Below are 14,261 nucleotides of genomic sequence, written 5' to 3' on the forward strand. Positions count from 1 at the left end.
CACCTGTAGTCCCAGCTACTCAGGAGGCTGAGGCAGGAGAATGGTGTAAACCTGGGAGGTGGAGCTTGCAGTGAGCTGAGATCCGGCCACTGCACTCCAGCCTGGGCGACAGAGCGAGACTCCGTCTCAAAAAAAAAAAAAAAAAAAAAAAATTTTTGTGAAACAATCATACTTTTACTACATGTGATGCTCCCTGATATTTTCTATCCTATTTCATTAGAACAACCCTGATAGTGACTCTCTGAAATGATTTCATGACCTACTAATGGATTTAAATCTGCAATTTGAAGAACACGCCTCTAAAAGACAAGGATATAAGGAAAGTGCTGCCCTTAACTGATGTGGTGCAAGATGAACAGTGTATTCAAGCTTCTCTTAAGAGTCTGTGTGGTTGGAAGATCCACCAGAGATGGACAGCTACTAATACACCTCTGACTAAAGAAAACCTATTGTATCCAAGAGGCTGATGCTCTTTCATCTGTGGGCATATGTAAAAAACAAAATTAGCCAGGCATAGTGGCACATGCCTGTAATCCCAGCTACGTGGGCAGCTGAGGTGGGAGAACTGCTTGCAGGGCCCACGAATTCAAAACCAGCCTGGGCAACATAGCAAGATCTCATCACATTAAAAAAAAGATTGATTGATTGGGGCATTCTTTTTACAATGATTAAAAAGATGGAAACAAATCGGGCATGGTGGCTTGCTGCTATAATCCCAGCTACTCGGGAGGCTGAAGCAGGAGGATTGCTTGAGACCAGGAGTTTGGGTCTGTCATGTGCCATGACTGTGCCTGTGAATAGCCACTGCACTGAAACCTGGGCAACACAGTGAGACCCTGTCTCTTAAAAAAGAAAAAAGGTGGAGACAACCTCAATAGGGAAATTACTGAATAACTTGTGATATATTCATGCTATTAAAAAAGAGAAAAAATGATTTAATTATTTATTTTGAGACAGCGGCGAGGGGGTCTCGCCATATTACACAGGCTAGTCTCGAACTCCTGCACTCAAGCAATCCTCTCACATAGCTGGGACTACAGGTCATGCTAATTTTTGAAAAATTTCAAGCAATCCTCTCACATAGCTGGGACTACAGGTCGTGCTAATTTTTGAAAAGTGTTTAAAGAGACAGGGTCTTGCTATGTTGCCCAGATTTGTTGATAACTCTGGGGCTCAAGTGATTCCCCGCCTCAGCCTCCCAAGTAGCTAGGATTATAGGTTCCAGCCAGAGCCCCCAGCTTGATTTAATTTTTTAAACATAACAACCAGAGCAATGATTCTCAAATGGTGAATTGGCTGGATCCTGCAGCAGGTGGGAGGTATATATCAGAAACACCAGGAGGAGGGGAGAAATAAGTGAGTTTCAAGAGCTTATCAATTATATATTTATATTTGGAAAGCAAACACTAAAAACCATCTCTGCTTTGTGTGTGTGTGTGTGTGTGTGTGTGTGTGTGTGTGTGTGTGTGTGACATAGACTACAAAACAGTGAGTTTGACAGTTTGAGTTTGAGTATCTTCTTGGTTCTTAGGGCTATACAGCAGGTACTAACTCTCCAAATAGTTGGAGGCAGCCTCCTCCCAAAAGTTATATCAGAAGTTTTAGGGAACAATCAAGAGACTTTCATGTTTATCAGAAGGAAGGCATACACTGGAAAAAAATAGTTGAGAAACACTTATTTGGAGATCTGGGAAAATACATACTAAATTCACATTTTCAAGAACGATTCATTAGAGGAAAACCACTGGTATGCATTTGTTTTTGGCTTTTTCAGATGTTTTAATAAAAGTTATTGAACAAAGACCAGTCAGTTAGGAAGTTACTCTATAAGTGAACTTACTCATTAACAATGAATCAGCAAATTAACCACAGACACCTCCCAACATACTGTAGATCCACTATAACCCATTATTAACTGTAAGGATACCATTATTCTTTATAAGGATACCAAGAATAGCTATGAAGCTATCTCCATGGTCAATTATGTCATTGCAATGGTTTTGGGAGTTTATCCTTAAAGCAATTTCTATGAAGACTGAAGCTGACATCTACTAGCAAAACAAACATGAACACTTTCCCGTCCTGACCACAGGCTCTTGGAGCACTGCTATTCCTTTTACCGGAGATGGTTCAATCTTGTAGACCATTTTATGCCTGTAAGGGCAGAAATGCAAAGTAGAACTATTCACAGTAAACCATCAAAATCCAAACAAGACCACCAAGTCATTTTGAATTGACATGGCTTTGACATTGACAGTAAACTGTGAGGACACAACAGAATTCAGCTTTAAAAGCGAGTCTAAAACTCTTAATACTTACTGGAGAGGATCAAAACTGTATACAAAAGACACTTTGATTAAAAGTGTGTGTGCTGAAATATCTAAGATGTGCACCTGGGGTGTTTGAGAACTTAACAAAATCAGCTCAAATTTTTAGAGAAACAAGTGGTAGTGATTGGTGCCAGGTAAAAACAAATGCCTGTGGAGAAAAACCTGGCCTCTCCAGTGCTGGAAGAAGTCCTAGGAAAAAGAGAGAGTTAAAAGGAAATCAAGTTGCAAAGATCCCACAAATTATACCTAATGATTACTTCTTTGACTGGTGGGTGGGACTGGGGGTTTCTGCCTCCCTAAAAATGATGAAAAGAGGCCAAAAAGATATTGTCCCAAGAATTATGTGGCTGTCAGGGAATTTGTGGTATCTAGGGAAGGCTTGGAAAAAAACTCGGGAGAGGAGCAGGTGATGGTAAATAACAGCGGGACAAGAAGGTGGAAGAGGGCCGTCTGACTTCATGAACTGGAAGAAACGAAAAGAGCAACAAGTAGAATCTGTCTTGGGTAAGAGAAGCCTGTCTAGATGTGTTTCTCAGGCAGTAAGACATATGTGGGCAGCTTGGAATGTTTGCAAGACACACCCATTTTCTGCAGAGCACCTGCTTAGAATTCAGCGGGATTAGTTATAAGGGCAAAGTGGTGGGAGCAAGAGGAGGAGGGGCTGCTCCGCAGCAGGAACTGATAGAGAAATAAGGAAGGGGAAGGCAGCTGGGGAGCCTCAATTTCCCAGCACTCTTGATAAAGATTCAGAGCTGTGGAGAGCCTGAAAGGCAATACTCCTAATAGGAGTTTCCTCATGCAGCGTGTTAAATGTAAAGTACATTTACTGATTTTCTCTTCTTAAAATTTATGTTTTCAGATCAGGGCTGGTTCTAGGGTCTCACTGTGTTACCCAGGCTGGCCTCAAACTCCTGGGCTCAAGTGATTCTCCTGCCTCAGCCTCCTGAGTAGCTGGTCCAATCTGATTCTTGGTATGGGAATGGAGGCTGTATAAAAGGCTCACAAGCAAGTAAAAGTGGCTGCCTGGAGGTTAGGGCTTCCCTAGGAAGGAACAAGGCAAAGAAAACCTCTGAGTGAGGAGAAAACGAAAGACAACCAAAGAGAATGGGCTGAGCAAGCGGAGTAAAGGAATCTGTGCTTCACTGAGATCAGGAGGGAGAAAAGTAGAGATGGTTCTTACTGCCTTCCACAGAGCATGTGACACTCACTTTTAATCAAAGCTTCTTTGAATACAGGTTTGATCCTCTCCATTAAGCATTAAGGGTTTTAGCCTCTTAAATCTTTGTTGAATGAATGATGCAGAGATGACTGGGCAAGATAAACAATTTATTTAAGATCATAGTGTCTTTTCTCTTTATCAAATTGGCCAGAGAGACTAATCAGACCAAATCTCCAAAACTCAATTCTAGAAACTATGCAGTCACCAGCTCACATCATCACATCTACTCTATTTCCCAAGAGGTGGCACCTGGACATTGAGTCAGGGCTAGCAGGGATGAAAACACGAGGGTAATTTTTCTCTGACTACAAAGGAGAGCTAAGAAATTCTGCAATTTAGCCGGTTTCTACAATCACAATGGTAAGAAAAGAGAAGCCAGTATTACCAAGGTCAACAGTCCCCTGCATTTATGCTGTGTCCTGTGGATATGGTGAGGCCCACGGAGGGCAGTTGCCTTAAGGACACAAGTAGAAAGTGTGAAAATGTATTTCCTCTGTCCTGGATTTGAAATTTAGCATGAGCAGTATCTGCACATACAAGTGAAAAATTTCAAGGCGGTCAACAATTGGCTCCTGGAAGCATGTGCCCGAAGGACTGGGAGCCTTAGGAAAAACCACATGCCTAACACAGAAGGTGACCAGCTACAAGATTGTGGAAAATCAACAGAACCAGGGTCTGCAAAAAAAAAAAAAAAAAAAAAAAAAAAAAAAAAAAAATGCTGAATGCATAGCACAGACTCTGAGCTTACTGTGAACATCAGTATCAACCCCAAGATTTTAAGCAAAAAAACCATCAAAAAGAGTTCTCTTGTGGGTCTTTGAGGAAATCCAAGCCCCAAGGGGTCCGATTTTTCTCCAGTGACTGGCTGTTGCTTTAGGGATCCAGTGTCTCACTACAGTTCTCTTGGAGCCTGTTCCTACTCAGACATTTTGTCACCTGGCAGTATCCTAGAAACTAATTTTAGTATTCGTGTTTGTAGACCCTGAAAGGGTCTACCTGGTACCTCCCCACCTCTCTCCATTCAGCCTGTTTATTCAGGATGACACAGACACAACTACATGGGGCTTTTCTGAGGTTTTCAAGGAATAGAAAGGCTAAAGACAGAAAAACTCTTTCTGGCCTCAGCTCAAGACTACAAGGCATCCTGCTGCTGTTTAACATTTACTGAAAGCTCACAAAGTTCTAATATATATGAGAGCAAAATTATGGCATGATTTTAGCCTCTTAGGGCCTGAATCTTCATTAAAAGCCACGGTGCTGACTTCCCACAGAGGCAGAGCAACAGTTAAGGAACATCATACCATCAGTGATTGGCTGGTGAGATTGCACTTAGCAAGCAGAGCTTTTCAGCAAGATGGAGAGGCACTCCCTGTTTTCTGCTCTGGTTCCCTGAAACACAGATTCAGCCCCATGTAATGCAATTATTACACCTTAATTATCACCATTTACTTATTTGCTGATTCTCCAAACATTTGCCAAGTGCAGCCTACTATGCATCAGGCACAAATCAAGTGCTTAATAACTGATGGTAGAATGAACAAATGGAAGCTCATTCAGCCTGTGAGAATGCAGTGAGTATGTGCGTGTGCAGGGGGCATAAGTGTAGGACTGAAAAAAAAAAAGGTGTTGCTTGAGCTAAATTTTGAATATGAGTAGGAGTTACATCAGTGGATAAGGAAAAAAAAAAAAAAAGCATTCCAGGAAGAGATAACAGCACATGCCAAGGCATGGAGCTATATGGGGACTCCATCATGACTTAGATGGTATGAAGCCAGCCTGGGGGCTAGATAGAAATAGGCAAGGAAATGTGTCTTCACATAAGAATTAGCATCAGTCCAAAAAACTGGTTTGAGATAGTATGCTTAAAATATTTGTTAGAAGAGAATATGTATTTGAGTTTCAGGGAGGAAGAAAACCCCAGAGAATTGGATTTGCCAAGGCCGGGAAGAGGGACTGCCCTGATAAGTTCCAGCACTGACCAATGAGTGCATTGTTTGGCCTTAGGACCCAACAGGAAACTCCTTCGCAACCTAAGAGCTAGTAGGTGGTGATTGTAGTGAATCACTGGGGCTTTCCCTCTGGGAGACTCCTAAGCCTCAAAAAACAAACATACAAAAAGAGAGCGAGCCAATTAGCCCACACAGTTCTGTTTTAGTGAGAGGACCCCAGTAAGATGAAGCATTTCTCAAAACCAAAGAGCCAACATATATCTAAAAGGGATTCATAAACTGTAACATGCTATCTAAATAAAAGGTTCTGTCATTACTATCATAGGAAGGCAAAAATGTGGTCAGTTTACACTCAGAGTACAATGGGCAAAAGTAATTTTGGCAGGGCACTGGCAGGAGGGCTGAATGTGGCTGCCAGAGGAGGCATAGCACAGCAGCTGAGTTTCAGTGATGCTTGGGAAAAGGCATACTCTACATTGGTTCCTGTAAATATTCTGTAATGCCATAATTTCCCCCTTACTTTTCCTACTCTTTATAGTGAATTATTAGAGAAATGCAGACTGATTCGATGTGAACTCCTCAAGGGCAAGAAACTCATATTTATCTAGCATAGTGCCTGGCAAGTAAGTAGCACTTAGTAAATGTAAGTGAGTCTCTGAGGGGATTGCTGGAAAAGGGGAGAGAATGGACGGGAATGTGCTAATGGAAAAATAATCATGTCTCCAGCTGGACACTGATGGTCTTGGTTTCTTGGTCCAAAGCTAGTAAGCAATTCCTGTCAGAATTTGGTCATTAAGATTGAGGGGTGGAATGGATAATGATATTCCCATCAGAAATGAATAAATCAAGTTGGGACATGAAGATAGCAGAAGCCAAGCAGCACTGCTGGAGAGAAGCATGTGGGACTAAAAGATAATAGATTCTGTAGCTAAAGAGAAGGGAAACTATATTTGCATAAATGTGATCCACTTAGGAACAGGTGTAGTGGAAAAAATTGCAGAGTGGGGGAAATGGGCCTGGGAAGGTCTTACTATCCATGTTTGAGGAAAAGGAATGCAAATGTTAGAAGAAGACAATGTTAGAAGATTGGAGAATAGGTGAAAGATCAAAGGTTGAGAAATCCAGACAGTAAAATCCAGACACATTTGGGCACACTCAAATGAAACTGGGTGAGCCAGTCTCTCCCCTTTTATTTCCCTTTGGAGAGAGCATTTCTGAGAAGATTAAGGCCACCTGGTGACATCTTTCATGCACATTCTGGAATGATCTGATTTGCAGACTCATGCTGTGACTAGGGAGAGTTAGGCAGTATTCTTAGAATTTTTGAAACCTTAATTTTTACCCAATGCTGGACATAGGGAAGGTGATATCCAAGGTCCAAGATTAGGGGAGAGCCTGGATCCATTTAGTGATTTTTCCAGGGTCATGAGTGGGTGTGATAATAAGCACCCTCAACAAAAGACCAATTTAGGAATAAAACCTCAAAGACAAATCAGTGAGCTGGAACAAAGATCATATCTTCAGGTTTGGTCCTTCTGACTTTCTTTAAAAATATGCCTACCTATTTATTTTGATCTGTTAAGCAGATGAGGTGGGTTTGAACTGAAAGGGGGATTATAAACAACTTTACAATGGGGAGGTCCTAACCAACATAAATCTTTGTCAGAATTTACTCCACTGAGTTGCGCACAAGGTAGCATAATTGAGTTAAAAAAAAAAAAAAAAAAACTAACAACTGGTAAACTATGTTGTTCTGTTTTCCCACTAGCTTGGTCTCTCTTCTCACTATGTAATTCCAGAAGCCAAAGGAAGCCGCTTCTATTCAAGGAGGATTTAACTAGGTTTGACTGTGTGGAAGAAACAGGGAAGGGGAGCAGGAAAACCTTTCCGGAATGGCTCTGTAATGAATATCATTGCTTGGCCCTCTCACCACTCCATTTTTGGACAAGAAACCAGAATCCATCCTTGGGCTCAAAGTTGAACTCTTGGGATACAGCTGGAATGAAAACATCGAGGGGGCGAGATGAGGAGGCAACACTATGTCTGGCGCAGACCCTTTGCGCTCCCCCTAACAGACTCCCAGTGAGCCTTCCTTGGCTCTGCACCTTTCCCGCCCTCCTCCTCCTCATGCAGAGGTACTCTTGGGCAAAAGTGTCCTGTGTGCTATCTGTGGACCATTGTCCACTGGTGCATGTAGTCAGAGGGCCACAAGGACAGTGTGGATCGTGCTTCCTAAAAGTGACCCTGTCTCTGCTTTCTCTCCTTCAAGTATTCTGTAGCAGGGAGGGTGGCCTTGGGACACTCCATCTGCAGAAGGGTTCCCCTAGATCCCCAGAGCAAGCCTTGTCAAAAACCACACCCAGAGGCCTCAATTAGGTCCAGAGCCACCCCAAGTCATCATAAAATGGGACTGCCAGTGAAGGAAGCCACACCCTGAAATCTGGGGATTCTGTGGAAATCAGTTCCTGCAGCAATCTCATGGCCACTTAAACTGTCCTCATCCACTTATTTAATCATCACATTTACTGAGCATGTACCACTGCAAAACCCTATGCTTGGCAGGCACCATAGTGCAACTTATTAACAAATATCTATTCTTTCTTCTGCTTCTCCTTAGTACTTTTTCCCAAATAAAATTTGAAAAACATTTTATGACTATGTTTTTCATCAGCTTTGTGACCTTGGGTAAACTGCTAAACCCCTCTGAGTCTCAGTGTTTAGAAGGGGATAATTTCACAAAGCTGTTGTAAGAGTTATATGAGATGTTTAAACATACCTGGTATAGTGCCGAGCGCTATAGTGCCGAGGTGCTCAACAATCCTATACATCCTTTATTCCTTCCTTCAAAGGTCTTTCCCTCCAGGACCTGCCAAAGTCTGTTATTCCACCTGATCTTACTGCTTCCTTCTGGACGGTCAAACCCAGGGGCTCAAATCTATCTTTGCTTGAGAGGCCTCACTGGTCCTCTTCCCCGGCTTGGGGCCCTGTGCTCTGGCAGCAGTTTCTACCTCCACTAAAATGCGGCATGGAGCAACTGGGCTACCATGGAGAAGAAAAATCCGAATAGGGAAAGAGGGGAATGGAAAGAGGCTGCAGCCCCAGAAGGCCCCCACCTCTGGGCCACGCTGTGGGGAGACAAGTGAGGGCATATGGAACCCTACAGGGAGGTCGAGGCCAAAGTCCTTGGAGCCGTGGGAAGTCACTCATAGATCCCATGGCAGGATCCCCCCTCCCCAATCAGAGGTTGCTTCTCACACTTCTAGGGCACAGTCTCAGGGCCTCCTTTTCTAGGGAGCCCTTTGGGGGCTCCACCACCTCGAGGCTCCTGCGGCTCCCCTATGTTCCCAAGTGGTCTTCCATTGAGCCAGCCCCAGAGACCACCCTTGTGCCTTCTCCCACAGTGACACGGAAGGGCTCTCTGGGGCCAGTCCCCTCCACGCTGGGGCTCCCCATGGCAGCAAATGCAGACAGCGCCCCGGGAGTCCATTCCCACAGGGGGTCTTTATGGGGGCGGCTCCTCACAGCACCTCAGGGACTTCCCCCAAGGCGTAGAGGCAGCAGTCACTCGGGGTTCATCCAATGACACGGGGGCCACTTTGGAAGCGGCTCCCACTCGGGGTTCATCCAATGACACGGGGGCCACCTTGGAAGCGGCTCCCACACAAGCACCTCAGAGTCCCGGAGGACTGTCCGCGGCCGCAGACCCGCCCCTCAGGTGACGGCCCGGTCCCCGCCGCCCCCGCCCCCGCTTACCGGGACCGTCCGGGTGCGGGACGCGGCTCCGGGGCGGCGGACTCTACACCGCGGGCCCCGCGCTGCCCACGGCAGCCCGAGAGCCGGCGTGCTGGGCCGAGCTACGGCAGCAGGCGGCGCGGGCGGAGCGGCAGGCTGAGGAGGCGGCGGCGGCGCGCGTGCCCCGAGCACACCCACCCGCCCCCCGGGGCTGCTGCGCGTGCACCCGCGCGAGGTGCCCTGGGCCGGACGGTGGGCGCGCCCCGCCCCGCCCAGTCCTCCTGCGCCTCCAGGCGCGGCCCTCGCGGCTCCGCGGGCGACGGGTGACCGGCGACGGGCGCGCGGGCGTGGGGCACCGTGGGAATGCTGGAGGACGGCGGTAGGCTCCGATGAGCAGACTGCCCAGGTGCCCGTGGGCGCCCCCCACGAGCGCCCGGCACTGCGGCGCGGGGACTGCGCCAGCGGCCGACTGCAGCAAGGACAGTGCCCCCCCGGAGGAGGCGGCCCGGAGGGGGCGCCGCGGGGGGTGCTGGGGCCGCTCACCGCTCGCGTTCCGCGCCGGGGCGAAGGCGGGGTCCGGGTAGATGCTGCCACCAGCACGTGCCTGGGGTGGGGAGAATGACTCATCTAGCGGGTCCTACCAGCCGTCCCCGCAGGGCTTCGGGCTCACGACCCTGGCACTGGGGCACTCACCTTTGCAGTACCCCACTGGCCTCCGGAGGGTCCCAAGGAGCCTTCACATAGTCCTCGGCTGGCCCAGCCTACCCTATGCGCTGTTTTCTGGGATTATTGGTTTTTCATCTCCAGCAGCGAGGCTGTGCTGTCGTGTAACCCACTTTTTGCTGCAGCAACCTCATCCCTCACACTATCCAAACAGCTAACTTGTCAGAAGGCCAGCAATTCTGAGGGCTATAATGTGCATTACACCAAACTACATGCTTTGAAGAGGACAAGAAAAAGATCAAATCATAAGACACCCAGCAACTAATTATAAGGAAAATCTGAAGATATGCAAATGATATGCCGAGATCCCTTTAATTTATATTAATTGCATTTACATTTTAAAAATACCTTCATTTTCTTATGCATTCAATTTATTTACCTCAAATATAATGCACGTCATTTTTTGAGTGTCTAGTATTTATTACATACTGTGTTAGGTAACCTGGTGGGATATGAAAAAGAAATTTTGCCCTTAATGTGGAATTTACCAATAGGGGATATAAGGTAAGTATGGTATATTTCTATCACTTTAAAACACAAAGTGCCAGGTACTATTCTAAATGGTATAAATATATTGTCATTAATTTTCACATCATCCCTTTGAGGGAGTGTACTGTTAGTTTCAACATTTTGCCAGTGATGAAACTGAGGCACAGAGAGGTTAAACAACTCGCCCAAGGTCACATGGCTATATGTGATGGAGGTGAGACTGAAATCCAGGTATTCTGATTTCATACCACAAGCTCCTATTTCTCAGTACTGTCACTGAGAAAGGAAAGTCTATAAACCATTAATATATGGAGTTCTAAATTTAGTACTTATTAGTTCTAAAATGAGTGCTTATTTCTCAAGAGACACTATGGTTATTTTGCTTGTTGTGAAACTAGCGCTAAAAAGCAGAGTGAGCTATCCATATAGTCTGGGGGTCCCCTAACTTTCTTTAGAATTACATCATAACAGTTTCACTGATAGGCTTCTCTGAACTGTTTTTAGTAAGTGTTTTATTTCTAGGCCGTCTGATGGGCTTATATGGAAAAGGAGGTTGTAACATCATCATATAAATCTCTGTCGGTTAATTCCTTCCTTCATTCAAAAAAATGTATATCGTGGCCAGGCGCAGTGGCTCACACCTGTAATCCCAGCACTTCGGGAGGCCGAGGCAGGTGAATCACCTAAGACCGAGACCAGCCTGGCCAACATAGTGAAACCCCACCTCTACTAAAAATAAAAATTAGCCGGGTGCAGTGGCATGTGCCTGTGTTCCCAGCTACTCAGGAGGCTGGGGCAGGAGAATCTCTTGAACCCAGGAGGCAGAGGTTGCAGTGAGGCAAGATCGCACCACTGCATTCCAGCCTGGGCGACAGCGAAACTCCGTCACACACACACACAAAAGTACATTGTGCATCTGTAGCATGCCAGGCATTGTGCTGAGAACTAGAAAGGGTGCAAATAAGAGTAAGACACAGTACTTTCCCTCAAAGAACTATAATCTCATAGAGGACAAGCATTGACAGAGAACCATAATCATACTACAAAAGAGAAAATCAGTTGTGCGCAATAGAGGAATGAAATGCAATGGAAGTTCCAAGGTGGGAGAGACAGATTACTTCATGAAGGGAGGTATTTGGGTTAAGGAATGCATAATGATCATTTAAATTATTGTTGATATTAAAACATTAAAAGTCATATCAAAATTTATCAATTTCATTTTTTAATTACATGCAGTTTTTCTCATGTTGAGGAGAGACAGCTTTTACTATTTTATTCAGAGAGTGGAGAGGTTAGAAAGTGCAAACTTTTCGGAGGTAGTTTACTTTATGCAAGTGGAGGACACAGAATGATGCACAAGGTAAGATTTTCAAGGTCAAAGGAATAGCAAAAGAAAAAGCAAGGCAGGATTGAATAAGGTTGGTCTGGAGGCAGCTGGGACTCTGACAAGGTGAAACGGTTCTAGAGAGCAGCCTGTACCACTCTTTTTTTTTTTGAGACAGAGTCTCATTCTGTTGCCCAGGCTGGAGTGCAGTGGCTTGATCGCGGCTCACTGCAACCTCCGCCTCCCAGGTTCAAACGAGTCTCCTGCTTCAGCCTCCTGAATAGCTGGGATTACAGGCATGTGCCACCACACCCGGCTAATTTTTGTATTTTTAGTAGAGACGGGGTTTCGCCATGTTGGCCAGGCTGGTCTTGAACTCCTGACCTCAGATGATCCCCCTACCTTGACTTCCCAAAGTGTTGGGATTGCAGGCATGAGCCACTGTGCCTGGCCCTAGCCTGTACCACTTTTAACTGTCTTTATGAGGCAGGGACTGTTTTCAACTTTTTTTTTTTTTTTTTTTTTTTTTGCATATTCTTTGGCTATGGCAAACATATGCCAAAAATATTCTGGGGTGGTCTGAGTTCAGATATTTATGACCATAAGTTTTTGGGCTTATAAGATTGACAAATACAGTTACCACCATGTTAATGTCTAGAAAATAGAGAATATTATTCTGGCTGGGTATGATGGCTCACACCTGTAATCCTTGCACTTTATGAGAGCGAGGTGAGAGGGTCACTTGAGCCTAGGAGTTTGAGACCAGCCTGGGCAACATAGCAAGAAACAATCTTTCACTTCCAGCAGCGAAGCTGTGGTGTTGTGTAAAATTATGCTAAAAAATAATACTTAAAAAAGAGAATATTGTATGCTCAACTAATGTTTAATAAAAAAGGAGCTGGGAAAGGAAGGAAAGGCTATTTGATAAGTAACTAAATTCTTAGAGGTTTTAATATGGTAGGTAATAGAGAGCCTCTGTAAGTTTTTGTTTTTGCTTTCTGAGACAGGATCTTGCTCTGTCACCCAGGCTGGAGTGCCATGCACTATATGTTTTTTTTTCTTGTAAGTTTTTGAGCAGAGTAGTAACATCTTAAGGACCACCCTAGGTGGTCCTTAAGCATTTAGAATTATTATCTTTTAGGTAAAGGACTGAATGAGAGTGTGTATGATATTTTGTTTGTAGTTTAAACAAATTGTAAAAGTATAAACATGAAGATGAGACTAATTTCTCTTAGGCCTTAGACAAAAACCTGTTGGGGTATTAAAGAGACTGTGGGGGGAAATCAGAATGACACCAAACTCTGTGTTGTCCTCATATCCTGATGGTGAGCTCATGTAGAAGAGAATCTGTGCAACCTTTTTGCTTACAATACACATCTCTTGGGGCCACTGCCTAGCACACAATTCCCCCTTTGTTGTGAATGGCTTCAGTGCACAAGGACAAAGCCCCAGTGGCCTTCTCAGATTTAGGGCATTCATCCCTTGGCTGCCGCTAATTGATCCAGAGGTAGACAGCCAACTAAAGTTGGTGCAATTATACTCACTCAGGAACCTGAAACTCAAAACAGAGAAGCAAAGAGTCTGAGAACTGTGGTGCGTACATTAGTGACAGTGTGTCCTGAAGTGAAGACCTACCCACTGCTGCTGTGGGTCCCTGCTCTTCCTACGTCTTGGTTCTTCTGATCCTTCCATCCCTTTATATGTGTGTGTGTGTGTGTGTGTATGTGTGTTTGTTTTTTGAGAAGGGAGTCTTGCTATGTTGCCCAGGCAGGTCTCAAACTACTGGGCTCATGCTATCCTCCTGCCTCTGCCTCCCTAAGTGCCGGGATTACAGATGTGAGACACTGTGCCCATCTCTTCCATCCCTTTGAATGCTTCAGCCAGCCTGTGGGTTTCCATTGCTTACAACCAAAGGGTTTTTGTTGTTGTCATTGTTTGTTTTAAGAGACAGGGTCTTGCTCTGTTGTCCAGGCTGGAGTGCAGAGGCACAATCACAGCTCACTGCAGCCTTGACCTCCCAGGCTCAAGTTATCCTCTCACCTCAGGCTCTCGAGTAGACATCATGCCTGGCTATTTAAAAAAAAAAAATTGTGTATATATATATATATATATATATATATATATATATATATATATATATATTAGAGATAGGGGTCTCACTGGTGCCCAGGCTGATCTCAAACTCCTGGCCTCAATTGATCTTCTCAAAGCACTGAGATTACAGGTGTGAACCACCACACCTAGCCTAAAGAGATCTTTTTTTTTTTTTTTTTTTTTTTGAGACGGAGTCTCGCTCTGTCGCCCAGGCTGGAGTGCAGTGATAGGGTTGAAATAGAGTCACCAAACTGTTGATGAAGAATCTCGTACTAAGTTGGAATTTCCTGGTACAGTAAACAATACTAAAATGGTGTTGACATCTAATCAGAGCTTGTATCTTCACTGTAACAATCCCTTAATACCTCTTCTACCAAAGAAACACAAGCCCTGGGCTTCTT

General features: G+C 44.9%; 2 protein-coding genes across 4 annotated transcripts in view; one reads left to right on the forward strand and one right to left on the reverse strand.

The window, feature by feature from the left end:
* PHF24 (PHD finger protein 24) overlaps positions 1-14,261 on the reverse strand; it is a 65,835-nt gene that overhangs the window by 15,811 nt on the left and 35,763 nt on the right. The window contains exon 1 of one of the 3 annotated variants that reach the window (XM_050760782.1): positions 9,924-10,103. The exons of the other annotated variants lie outside the window; for them this stretch is intronic. The gene's annotated coding sequence lies outside the window, so the exon portion shown is untranslated. Of the gene's footprint in view, positions 1-9,923; positions 10,104-14,261 lie in introns of those variants that run through there. 3 annotated transcript variants of the gene reach the window in all.
* Positions 13,041-14,261, forward strand: part of LOC126937437 (uncharacterized) — a 265,633-nt gene continuing 264,412 nt past the window's right edge. Inside the window, exon 1 of the mRNA XM_050760867.1 lies at positions 13,041-13,044. The gene's annotated coding sequence lies outside the window, so the exon portion shown is untranslated. The remainder of the gene's footprint in view (positions 13,045-14,261) is intronic.

Source organism: Macaca thibetana, chromosome 15 (assembly GCF_024542745.1).
Source record: "Macaca thibetana thibetana isolate TM-01 chromosome 15, ASM2454274v1, whole genome shotgun sequence".
NCBI classification, from domain to species: Eukaryota; Metazoa; Chordata; class Mammalia; order Primates; family Cercopithecidae; genus Macaca; species Macaca thibetana.